Raw genomic sequence first — 11,961 nt, forward strand, 5'->3', positions numbered from 1 at the left:
CCAAATCGCTTGCTCACAACTTTCATGCCGGTAGCTCACAAAGTAGAATCTTTGCTCACGAGGCTCTGCAGCTTAGAGGGAGCATTGGCCACAACTACACTCACGCCAGCCTCCCCTCCCTCCCTCCCTCCCTTTCCACAGCACATGGTGCCCTGAAGACTTTGCATTCAGTTTCTTTTCCTGGAAGGTCTTGGAAGCTCTATATATCAAAGCTTGTTTGTCTTTGAAGCATGTTTGTATTTTGAGTAAAGAATAATATAGTTAATTGGGTTTGCCTGTGTCCTTTATAAAGTTTATATCTCTGGTATCTGGCATTACATTTTATGGCACACATGACCCAGCCCAACAAAGTGACATTTGTATCAGCTCTGGCCCTCGTAAAAAATGAGCTTGACAACCCTGCTAGAACTTCACCCCTGTACTGTTTACTCAGTTTTGCCATCTCCTCTGCTGCTGAAATTTTCGAGAATGTAACCCGGGAAACCTTGTCTGGGCTAGATGTGGTGCAGTCTTAGCAACACTATTCCTGTGTCTGAGACAGCTCAAAAAGAACACGATGACAGACTTGAAGCTGTTCTGAATTAGCGTCAACAATGCAATCTCACATTAAATTCTGAGAAGTGTGAATACCACAAGAACAAACTAGATTTTTTTTCCGGGGGGGGGGGTATGTTTCCCCCCTGAGAGATCTCTCAATGCAAAGAAACTGGCAGCTGCAGACCCAAATATTTCATCTGAATAGACGTTTACTTGGCCTTGTTACGTAGTATGGGCATTTCATCCTGTGCCGTGACAAGAACTCTCCAGCAAGAATAACGCATGGGCACGGATGACTGAACATCAAGCTCGGCCTCCAGAGCTATGTAACAGGCAGTGAATGGCTAATGCTCTAACCCGGTCTGAGAACCTTGATTAACAGGGGATTCAAATGGAATCCTACAGTTGAGAGTGGCAGTTAGAACTGTTGAGTTCAGTTAAGAAGGGAGTGAAAGAGAGTGAAGGATATCCTGAAATATGGAAGTGGGACCAGTAGTCCTTCCCTGAGGGAAATAGCTCCTAGTACGGTGTGTGTCTTTGTGTGTGATCCCTATCAAGTTTTAAGAAGGAAAACTGGAACTGTAGGTTCAGAGACTTAAGTAACTTGAGACAGAGACGATTATGCCCGTTTATTTAAGCTGTGGCAGTCAAACCATCTCTCTCCACTAGGGATGTGCACACAAATAAAACTGGGTTTTTTTGGTGGGTTTGGATATATTAGGCCCCAAACAATTCAAGATTCCCCCCCAAAACCCGAATTCCTTTACTGGTTTGGTATTCGGATTCGGGGTCCCCCCTCCCCGAAATCCTGATTTATTTTTTCCCCTAGCTCCATTATAGCCTATGGGACCATTATAGTCAATGGGGAATCTATCTGAGGGTATCCAAGGGTCTGGGAGGGGGGCTGTATTTTTAAGTAGAGGCACCAAAATTTCAGTGTAGCTTCTGGTGCCTCTCCTCAAAGGACCCCCCACGTTTCAAAAAGATTAGACCAGGGGTCCAATTCTGTGGGCCCCCAAAGAAGGTGCCCCCCATCCTCCATTGTTTCCAAGGGTGGGGGGAAAAGACCAGCAACCCCCCCCCCCAAGGACTGATGTCAAACCAGAGAGTCTCTTCAGTAGAAACTGAAGGTGAGGGGATTTTTCCAGGCCCAGCAGAACCAATGCATGTACAGAGTGCCCTGCAGAACCGGTGCCACTGTGGCAATGCCAGTTCAGCAGATCCAAGCAAGGTGTGTGTGCAAGTACAGCACAGACAGTGAATGTACAGAGTGCCCAGCAGAACCAGTGTATGTACAGAGTGGCCAGCAGAACCAGTGCCAGTCTGGTGCGACCCACTTCAGAGGACTATGTCCTAGCTGAAATGGTAACAGAGTACCCACTTGGAACAAAATTTAATCAGATCTGTTCTTTGAGAAAGCGTATGAGAAACGTGCTTGGAATAAGCTAGCATTCACTTCAGAGAAGGAAGGAAGATCCGTATGGTGAAAGAATTTTTTGTGGACTTAATTTGAACACCTAAGGAGTTGTTCCTAATTGTGCGACTTGGAATTACTAGACTCACACACCTTTGAAAAAGATATTTTGTGTATTCATCTGTATGGTACAGTCCTTGTGTGTATACAGTATTGCAGTGTGCATTAATTTGCTTATAATAAAAATATTTAGATTTTATGTACAGTATTGGTGCACAGTTCTTTTTGTTTACTGATCGTATTGCTGTGTAGCTCACCCTTTGTGTTGCTGTTGAGGGTGATAGCAGCGAACAAGCAGGCTGGAGGGCCACACACGCTCGGGGACTGCATGCACCCCATGGGCCGCAGTTTGGGGGCCCCTGCTGTAGAGGATAAAAGCAAAGTCAAACCTAGCCTAGACCTGCACCAGATGCTGCTTTCCTGGAAGGGTCTCATCCTTAGCTGGAAAGCTGAAGTCATCCAAGACCCTTAGATGAATGTGGCCTTCATTATAACCTTTGAGATCGTCTCTTTCATCTCAGGCAGAAAGTCTGATAGCCAATGAGTATGCCAAAATAATTTCCAATCTGTCTCAGTTATCTGATGCTAGGTATGCATGTACAATCTGAGTGTAGTGGGGATCGCACTGCAAATTACTTCTTCTGTTCACCAATGCTTTATTTTAATCCCTGATAAGATTTTGAATTAATGGCAAAGACTGGTCAGTGATTTTCTGCAGGTGGGCAAAAAAAATCAAGAGTTAAGTTGAAAACTCTCCAGGGCAAATGGAGGCGGTCAGATTCTAACTGTATGATTATATTATACCCCAATCATGCAGCAAGACTAGCACAAGCAACAGAATAATTACAGGAGAGCAGTGGATCTACTTTTATTATTCTAGAACATGCCCCAGTTAAAGTCCCATCACAATCCTTATTCTAGGCGAACGGGGTTAAAGGGCTGGGTTATTACTCAGAAGCAGGGCTATTTTGGGGCAGGAACGCACAGGAACGGAGTTCCGGCTGACTCCCAAGTTGGCCACGCCCAGCAGGAACTCATTAGCATAAAAGGCCACACCCAACAGCAGAAACTCATTAGGATTGGTTACATTAGGGGTGTGTGGCCTAACATGCAAAGGGAGTCCCTGCTACAAAAAAAGGCCCTGGGTTTTGACCACAAACAAGGTAAACAGAATAAGAAGCAAAAGGTGGGCGTGGCTGGATGACCACACCTCTGGTAACATGGGGGTGCATGTGCTAATGAGCTGTGCTGTCAGGGGTGTGGCCCAATAGGCTAACGAGTTCCTGCTGTTGGGTGTGGCCTATTATGCTAATGAGTTCCTGCTGGGCTTTTTCTACAAAAAGAGCCCTGCAGAGAATTTCATTTTCATCACCTTATTGGACACTTGTGGCAAGTATAACAGTCACTTTTCTCCAGCTGTCTTTCCACAGACGTGACCTAGACTTTAAACTAGACAAGCCTTTTGGTCATGTTAATTTCTGGGGAAAACTCAACTACCTGAAAGGTTTTTGTAAACAATAATGCTATTACTTGTTCTGAAGTTGGCTCTACTGCAGCAATTAAAAAAATATATCTCTTTTCCAATATTTGTGAATTAAAAATTTCCTGACATCTAATGAAAGATTTTGTAAGATCCTTATAGTCTTTGAAAGCTTAGTAATAGGCTCTGAGGGATGACTTAAAAATCTAACAAATTTCGCTTAACCGATTGTAGTAAATATTGAGACCTATAAAACGGCAAAGATACCTTGTTTTTGAGCAGATCTGTCTAGCTCAAATGTCAGACATATTTGTTTTTAAATGGTTGGTCACTCGCATTTGTTGTTGTTGTTCAGTCGCACAGTCGAGTCTGACTCTTCGCGACCCCATGGACCACATCACGCCAGGCCCTCCTGTCTTCCACCACCCTCCGGAGTTTGCTTAATTTCATGTTCGTTGCATCTATGACACTGTCTAACCACCTCATCCTTTGCCGTCCCCTTCTTCTGTTAACCATTAATCTTTCCCAGCATCAGGGTCTTCTCCAGGGAGTGCTCCCTTCTCATTGGGTGGCCAAAGTATTTGAGCTTCAGTTTCATTATCTGGCCTTCCAGGGAACAGTCAGGGTTGATTTCTTTTAGGATTGACTGATTTGATCTCCTTGCAGTCCAGGGGACTCTCAAGAGTCTTCTCCAGCACCATAGTTCAAAAGAATCTATTCTTCGGCGCTCGACCTTCCTTATAGTCCAACTCTCTCAGCCGTACATGACTACTGGGAATACCATTGCTTTGACCATGCGGACTTTTGTTGGCAGGGTGATGTCTCTACTCGCATTTAATAGTGTGGAAACTCACCAAAAAAATCTAAAAGAGAATCAGGCAAATTCTGACACTGTCATGGCAGCAAACTGATTTTTTAAAATCTTTATGGTGGTCTTCAGGAAAGGTTAAATGTTCGGGGCAATGGACCAAAACATACTTTTTCTATCTTAAAATTTATTAGCCCTGCTCACAAGTTCGGGATCGCCTCTCCCCATATGTGCCCCGCAGAGCATTGCGCTCAGTCAGCCAACATCTACTGGTTGTCCCCGGCCCCAAGGATGTTCGACTAGCCTCAACCAGGCCTGGTGGAATAAGCTCCCACTCGAGATCAGGGCTCTGCAGGATTTATTACAATTCCGCAGGGCCTGTAAAACAGAGCTGTTCCACCGAGCTTACGATTGAGGCTGTGGACATCCAAAATCCATCTTTGGCCTCCCCTACTGAAATCGCTGACTTTACGATCAGCTTAAACTGAGCACAGCAGCATGAACCTTGATTGCGGTTCCTACTACTGTTTTAAATTACTTTTAATTATTTTAACTCTTGTTATTGAGATTTTGTAATCCGCCCTAAGCCCATTCGCGGGGGGGGGGGGAAAGGGGGGGGAGGGCGGGATAAAAATCAAATAAAAAAATACCACTTTCTGTAAACTTGAAGGTATGTTTGTTCAGTGTATATCATTTGTCCAGTAGTAAGTGATGCACATTACGACAAAGAGCCTTGCATTTGCATCGATGAAGTCTAAATTGACTGAGAAAACCTAGGGAGGAGATGTTGAGGGACAGTAGAAAGTTCATTGAACAGGCAGGTCAGTGTGCTGTTGCAGTGAATTTAGAGCTATAAAGCCATAGGAAGAGAATGCAGGTATCATAATGTCATTGTGTAATTTGTTGGTCCTGCCCCAACTAGAATGCAGTTCTGAACATGCATGTTTAAAATGAAGCAAAGGGCTGGCTTGTTGTTGTTGTTGTTCAGTCGCACAGTCGAGTCTGACTCTTTGCGACCCCATGGACCAGCTCCCGCCAGGCCTTCCTGTCTTCCACCGTCCTCTGAAGTTGGCTCAATTTCATGTTCGTTGCATCGATGACACTGTCCAACCATCTCATCCTTTGCCGTCTCCGTCTTCTTTGACCTTCAATCTTTCCCAGCATCAGGGTCTTCTCCAGTGAGTGCTCCCTTCTCATTGGGTGGCCAAAGTATTTGAGCTTCAGTTTCATTATCTGGCCTTCCAGGGAACAGTCAGGGTTGATTTCTTTTAGGATTGACTGATTTGATCTTCTTGCAGTCCAAGGGACTCTCAAGAGTCTTCTCCAGCACCATAGTTCAAAAGAATCTATTCTTCGGCACTCGGCCTTCCTTATAGTCCAACTCTCGCAGCCATACATGACTACTGGGAATACCATTGCTTTGACCATGCGGACTTTTGTTGGCAGGGTGATGTCTCTACTTTTTATCATGCTGTTTAGGTTCGCCATCGCTTTCCTCCCAAGGAGCAGGCGTCTTTTAATTTCATGGCTGCAGTCACAGTCTGCGGTGATCTGGGATCCCAGGAACGTGAAGTCTGTCACTACTTCCACGACTTCCCCTTCTATTTGCCAAGGAGTGATGGGGCCGGATGCCATGATCTTAGTTTTTTTGATGTTGAGCTTCAAGCCCACTTTTGCGCTCTCCTCTTTTACCCTGAGCAAGAGGCTCTTTAGGTCCTCTTCACTTTCTGCCATTAGAGTGGTATTGTCTGCATATCTGAGGTTGTTGATCTTTTTCCCAGCAATCTTAATTCCCGCTTGTGATTCATCCAGGCCAGCATTTCGCATGCTGTACTCTGCATATATATTAAATAAGCAAGGTGACAATATACATCCTTGTCGTACTCCTTTTCCTATGCTGAACCAATCAGTTGTTCCATATCCGGTTCTAACTGTCGCTTCTTGGCCCTTATACAGGTTTCTCAAGAGACATGTGAGGTGGTTTGGTACTCCCATCTCTTTAAGGACCTGCCATAGTTTGTTGTGATCCACACAGTCAAAGGCTTTAGCATAGTCAATGAAGCAGAAGTAGATGTTTTTCTGGTACTCTCTTGCTTTCTCCATAATCCAGCGAATGTTGTCAATTTGATCTCTAGTTCCTCTACCTCTTCGAAACCCAGCTTGTACTTCTGGTAGTTCTCTATCCACGTACTGTTGAAGCCTAGCTTGTAGGATCTTGAGCATGACCTTGCTAGCGTGTGATATGAGTGCAATTGTGCGATAGGGCTGGCTAATGTACCAAAAATACTAAAATGATGCGTGATATGGAGCACATGCCATATGAGGAAATAATTATTCATGTCTTACCGTTCAAGCCAAGTGTAAAGTCTTCCACCAGCTCAAGAACCCTTCCTAGGATTGAAGGGGCTAGAAGAAGCCACTTAGGCATTTTTAAGAAGGGTTAGTCAAATGCGCGACCACGTACACGTCGGGGCCTCTAGCTTCAAAGGGTATCGCATCTCGAATTATGAGATGCTGGCGACAAGGACCAGGAGCAAGTCATGCTATGCTCAGGTGCTTCTTAGAGGCACCTGGCTGGCTACTGTTGAAAACTGGGTGTTGAACTACGTGGACACTGGAATGATATTTCCTTTGATTGGAAAGAATATTGTCTCTGTGGAGGCCAGTGTTTCACAGCTGTTAAGTGACAAAGAACCCCCAATGACTTTGCAGGTCACGAAATATTTGATAGCCGTGATCAGCGTTCCCTTTAAGCTGAGTTAGTATGAGCTAAAGGTAAAGGTTTTCCTTTCTCGGAAGCTAGTCAAATCTGACTCTAGGGGGCGGTTTCCAAGCCAAAGAGCCAGTGCTGTCAGAAGACATTTCCGTGGTCATGTGGCTGGCATGACTAAACATGGGACGCTGTTCCCTTCCCACTGAAGCAGTACTTATTTATCTACTTGTAATTTCTTGCTTTCAGACTGCTAGGTTGGCAGGAGCTGGGGCCAGAGACGGGAGCTCACTCTGTCATGTGGCACTCGGGTCTCGAACTGCCAAAATACAGACCTTCCGGTCTGCAGCTTCAGCATCTTAAGAGCCAGTTTGGTGTAGTGGTTAAGTGCGCGGACTCTAATCTGGGAGAATGGGTTTGATTCCCCACTCCTCCACTTGCACCTGGCTGGACGACCTTGGGCAAGCCGTAGTTCTGATAAGAGCTGTCCTTGAAAAAGAGCCGTTTCTGTCAAGAGTTCTCTCAGCCCCACCTACCTCACAGGGTGTCTGTTGTGGGGAGGGGAAGGGAAAGGAGTTTGTAAGCCGCTCTGAGACACCTTTGGGTAGGGAAGGGTGGAGTATAAATCCAATCTCTTCTTCTTCTTAAACTCTTAGCCACTGCCACTCACACATTTTTGTCTTAGATCAGGAAGGAGGGCTCCAGAGCAAACTAATTTATGCAGTAGCCAAATCGCTTGCTCACTAATGCCAGTAACTCACAAAGTAGAATTTTTGCTCACAGGACTCCACAGCTCAGAGGGAACATTGGTCATGATAGCTCATCGGACCTCTAAACCCCATTAGTATTTTAGCTGTGTTTCCTGTTCATGACGTTGGTTGAATGAACAGTAATGCAAGTAAGTAAGTTTACAAGATTTATATACCTCACCTTTCTGCCTTCATTAGGGCCATCAAGGTGGCTAACAGAGTAAAAAATACATGATAAAATCACATCTTAAAAACCATTAAAACCAACAAAAACACATAGCTAAAACCCAGAGCTAAAATATACATAGAAAAACATAAAATCAGCCGAACATTGTGCAGGAAGGAGGGAAGGATCACTGAGTTTTGTTGTAATAAAATCATGTTATCATGTTGGACAGAGAATCTAGCTGTACCTTCTTGCTGTATAATTTCTGTTCTTGCGGGCTTTAGCTATATTGCTGTTACTTCTGCAGATAATGCTGGATTCTTTTTGATCTTTCGAAATACACCTTATTTACTAGCTTGGTCAGTACCATGGGAGTCAGAATACCTAGGCTGCAGTGTATTAGGAGTGCTTGTCTGAATTTCTCTTACTGACAGCTGTAAACAGTGATTCTACATCTTAAGGCTGTGTGATTTCTTTGCATGGTAAATGTTATCTAAAGCCCAGATGCTGTTTGTATTAAAATACCTTTTCCATTTCCAGTTTCCCCAAGCCAAATGAGCTTAAGATTGTTTTCAGTGATGATGGACCATAATGAAATAAACTCTAGACTGAGCTGTAGAAAGTAGCAATTACCAGAATGTCAAATCATCCACTTTTCTATCAATTTATTCCCCCCCCCCCCAAACTGCTTGCACAGCCTCCTGGCGCCGCTGGGCAGGGGAGTTGTCCTTTTCAATGAAAGCTGGTGGGGTAGAGGGGAAAAACTCCTTACTTGTGAACCGCCTGTTCTGTCACTAATTGGAAACAGAGGAAGAAGAAGAAGAGATTGGATTTATACCCCGCCCTTCACTATCCAAAGGTGTCTCAGAGTGGCTTACAATCTCCTTTCCCTTCCCCTCCCCACAACAGACACCCGGTGAGGTGGGTGGGGCTGAGAGAGGTCTCTTGAGAACTGCTCTTGAGAGAACAGCTCTTATCAGAACTATGCCTTGCCCAAGGTCATCCAGCCAGGTGCAATTGGAGGAGTGGGGAATCAAACCCGGTTCTCCCAGATTAGAGTCCACACACTTAACCACCACACCAAACAGGCAGGGGCAAGTCCGCCTTGCTTGAGAAGGAGACAGATATTGGGGGCGAAAGACACCTCCTGCTGCTCAGTTTTTTTTTTGTTGTTCAGTCACACAGTCAAGTCCGACTCTTTGCAACCCCATGGACCAGATCACGCCAGATTACTCCCATCTCTTTAAGGACCTGCCATAGTTTGTTGTGATCCACACAGTCAAAGGCTTTAACATAGTCAATGAAGCAGAAGTAGATGTTTTTCTGGTACTCTCTTGCTTTCTCCTCAGTTTACCTCCTGCTAAATAAAATTCCAATAAGAAAGCCAAAGGTTTGAGCAATCATAATAATGCCTCTGTCAACTTGTGCTGGTATCGTGTGCTGCAGTAGCCCTAGTTGACAGAGGGATCCTTATTATCTGAGGCTGAAGTCAAATTATCCAGATTCACTGTTTGTCTTCTCCCTTTTATCCTGATTTCTGATTATCTAAATATTCTGCACATTCTTGTTAACAAATCTGCTTGGAAACCCAGACCTTAAGAACTTAAGAACATAAGATAAGCCAGTGTTGGATCAGGCCAATGGCCCATCCAGTCCAACACTCTGTCAAACAGTGGCCAAAAATACCAGGTGTCATCAGGAGGTCCAGCAAGTGGGGCCAGGACACTAGAAGCCCTCCCATTGTTGCCCCCCCAAGCATCAAGAATACAGAGCATCACTTGCCCCAGACTGAGAGTTCCTATCTATACCTTGTGTCCAATACCCACTGATGGACCTCTGCTCCGTATGCTTATCTAATTCCCTTTTGAAGCCGTCCATGCTTGTAGCTGTTACCACTTCCTGTGGCAGTGAATTCCATGTTTTAACCACTCTTTGGGTAAAGAAGTACTTCATTTTATGTGTTCTAACCTGACTGCTCAGCAGTCCCATGAATAATCTTATAAACCTCGATCATGTCACCCCTCAGCCGTCATTTCTCCAAGCTAAAGAGCCCCAAGCACTTTAACCTTTCTTCATAGGGAAAGTGTTCCAACCCTTTTATCATTCTAGTTGCCCTTTTCTGCACTTTTCCCAATGCTATAATATCCTTTCTGAGGGGTGGTGACCAGAATTGTACACAGTATTCCAAATGAGGTTGCACCATCGATTTATACAGGGGCATTATGATACTGGCTGATTTGTTTTCAATTCCCTTCCTAATAATCTCCAGCATAGGGTTGGCCTTTTTTTATTGCAGTCACACACTGTTTCAACATTTTCAGTGAGTTATCTACTACGACTCCAAAGTCTCTCTCTTGGTCAATCTCCACCAGTCCAGACCCCATAAATGTGTATTTATAGTTATGATTTTTGGCTCCAATGTGCATCACTTTGCATTTGGCCACATTGAACCCCATTTGCCACGTTGACACCCACTCGCCCATCCTTGACAGATCCCTTTAGGGTGCCTCACAATCCTCCCTGGTTCTCACCACCCTAAACAACTTCATGTCGTCTGCAAAATTAGCCACTTCACTGCTTACTCCCAACTCCAAATCATTAATAAAAAAGTTTAAAAGTATCAGACCGAGTACTGATCCCTGCGGAACCCCACTGCTTACCACCCTCCACTGAGAAAATTTCCCATTTATACTCAATCTCTGTTTCCTATTTATAAGTCAGTTTTTGATCCACAAAAGGACTGGTCCAATTATCCCATGAGCTTACTTAGGAGCCTTTGATGAGGAACTTTGTCAAAAGCTTTCTGGAAATCAAGGTAAACAACACCTATTGGGGCCCCTTTGTCCACATGTTTGTTCACCCCCTCAAAGAACACTAACAGGTTAGTGAGACAAGATCTTCCCTTACAGAACCCATGCTGAGTCTGCCTCAATAGTTTTTGTCCATCAATGTGCCTACTAATTCTCTCCTTAATAACAGTTTCCACCAACTTACCCAGTATTGACGTCAGTGTCAGACTCCTGGGCAAGTTATTCTCAACAACACTCTTTTTGGCAGTGATATGTTTATTGAGTTATAAGCAAGGTCCAGGTCATAACAGTACTGGGTCAGTTCTGAAGATTTTGGCGAGTACAATAATAGATATAGGTAATTCAAATATAGCCCCTCCTAAGGCCCACTTATATGTTACATCCACTCCGCCTAGCCCCAGCGACTCTACCCCCTTTCACCTGGGAAATATATGATCCCATTATCTACAAAAGCAAGCTGGCACCAAAAGTTTCAAGGACTTTCCTCTGGGAGAGAGGAAGGCTTCTTCAGAAGAATTACGCCTCTAAGATAGTACAGCCACACTCCACACTTACTCTCCCCCACCTAAGGAATTCCCCTCCCCCAGGCAACCATGGCAAACTGAGCAGGGCAATTTTTGACAGACTGACTAGCCTGTAATTTCCTGGATCTCCTCTGGAACCCTTTTTAAAGATGGGGATGACATTAGATACCTTCCAGTCCTCAGGAATGGAGGCAGATTTTAAGGAAAGATGACATATGTTTGTCAGGAGATCCACAAGTTCACATTTGAGTTCTTCCAGAACTCTTGGATGTATGCCATTCCGGGCCTGGTGATTTATCAGTTTTTAAGTTGTCTATCTGTCATAGGACCTCCTCTCTCATCACCTCAATCTGACTCAGGTCTTTCAACACCCCTCCTGAAATCAGCGGTTCTGGAGTGGGCAAGCACTTCTCATCTTCCACACTGCAGACAGTGGCAAAAAATGCATTCAGTTTTTCAGCATCCCGGAGAGCTGGCACCAAGCAGGGGACAAGGCTGGAGCCAAGCCCACAAAGGAGGCAGGGCTGGGTGAAGCGGCTGCCCCACGTGATGCTAAAAGAACAGAGCTGAGAATGGTCCAGTGGGAGCCATGCTTAAGGTGTACGGCTGTAAACCCTCTCACCTGCTCCTCTGAAGGAAGATGGGGATTGGGGGGAGAGGGGATAGGGGCAGATTGGGAGGCTGATTTAAGCCAGGTGGCTCG

General features: G+C 44.9%; 1 protein-coding gene across 1 annotated transcript in view; it reads left to right on the forward strand.

Moving 5' to 3' along the window:
- NRG2 (neuregulin 2) overlaps positions 1-11,961 on the forward strand; it is a 321,168-nt gene that overhangs the window by 210,078 nt on the left and 99,129 nt on the right. The window lies entirely within an intron of this gene.

This window comes from Gekko japonicus, unplaced genomic scaffold (assembly GCF_001447785.1).
Source record: "Gekko japonicus isolate JY-2015 unplaced genomic scaffold, Gekko_japonicus_V1.1 scaffold1826, whole genome shotgun sequence".
NCBI classification, from domain to species: Eukaryota; Metazoa; Chordata; class Lepidosauria; order Squamata; family Gekkonidae; genus Gekko; species Gekko japonicus.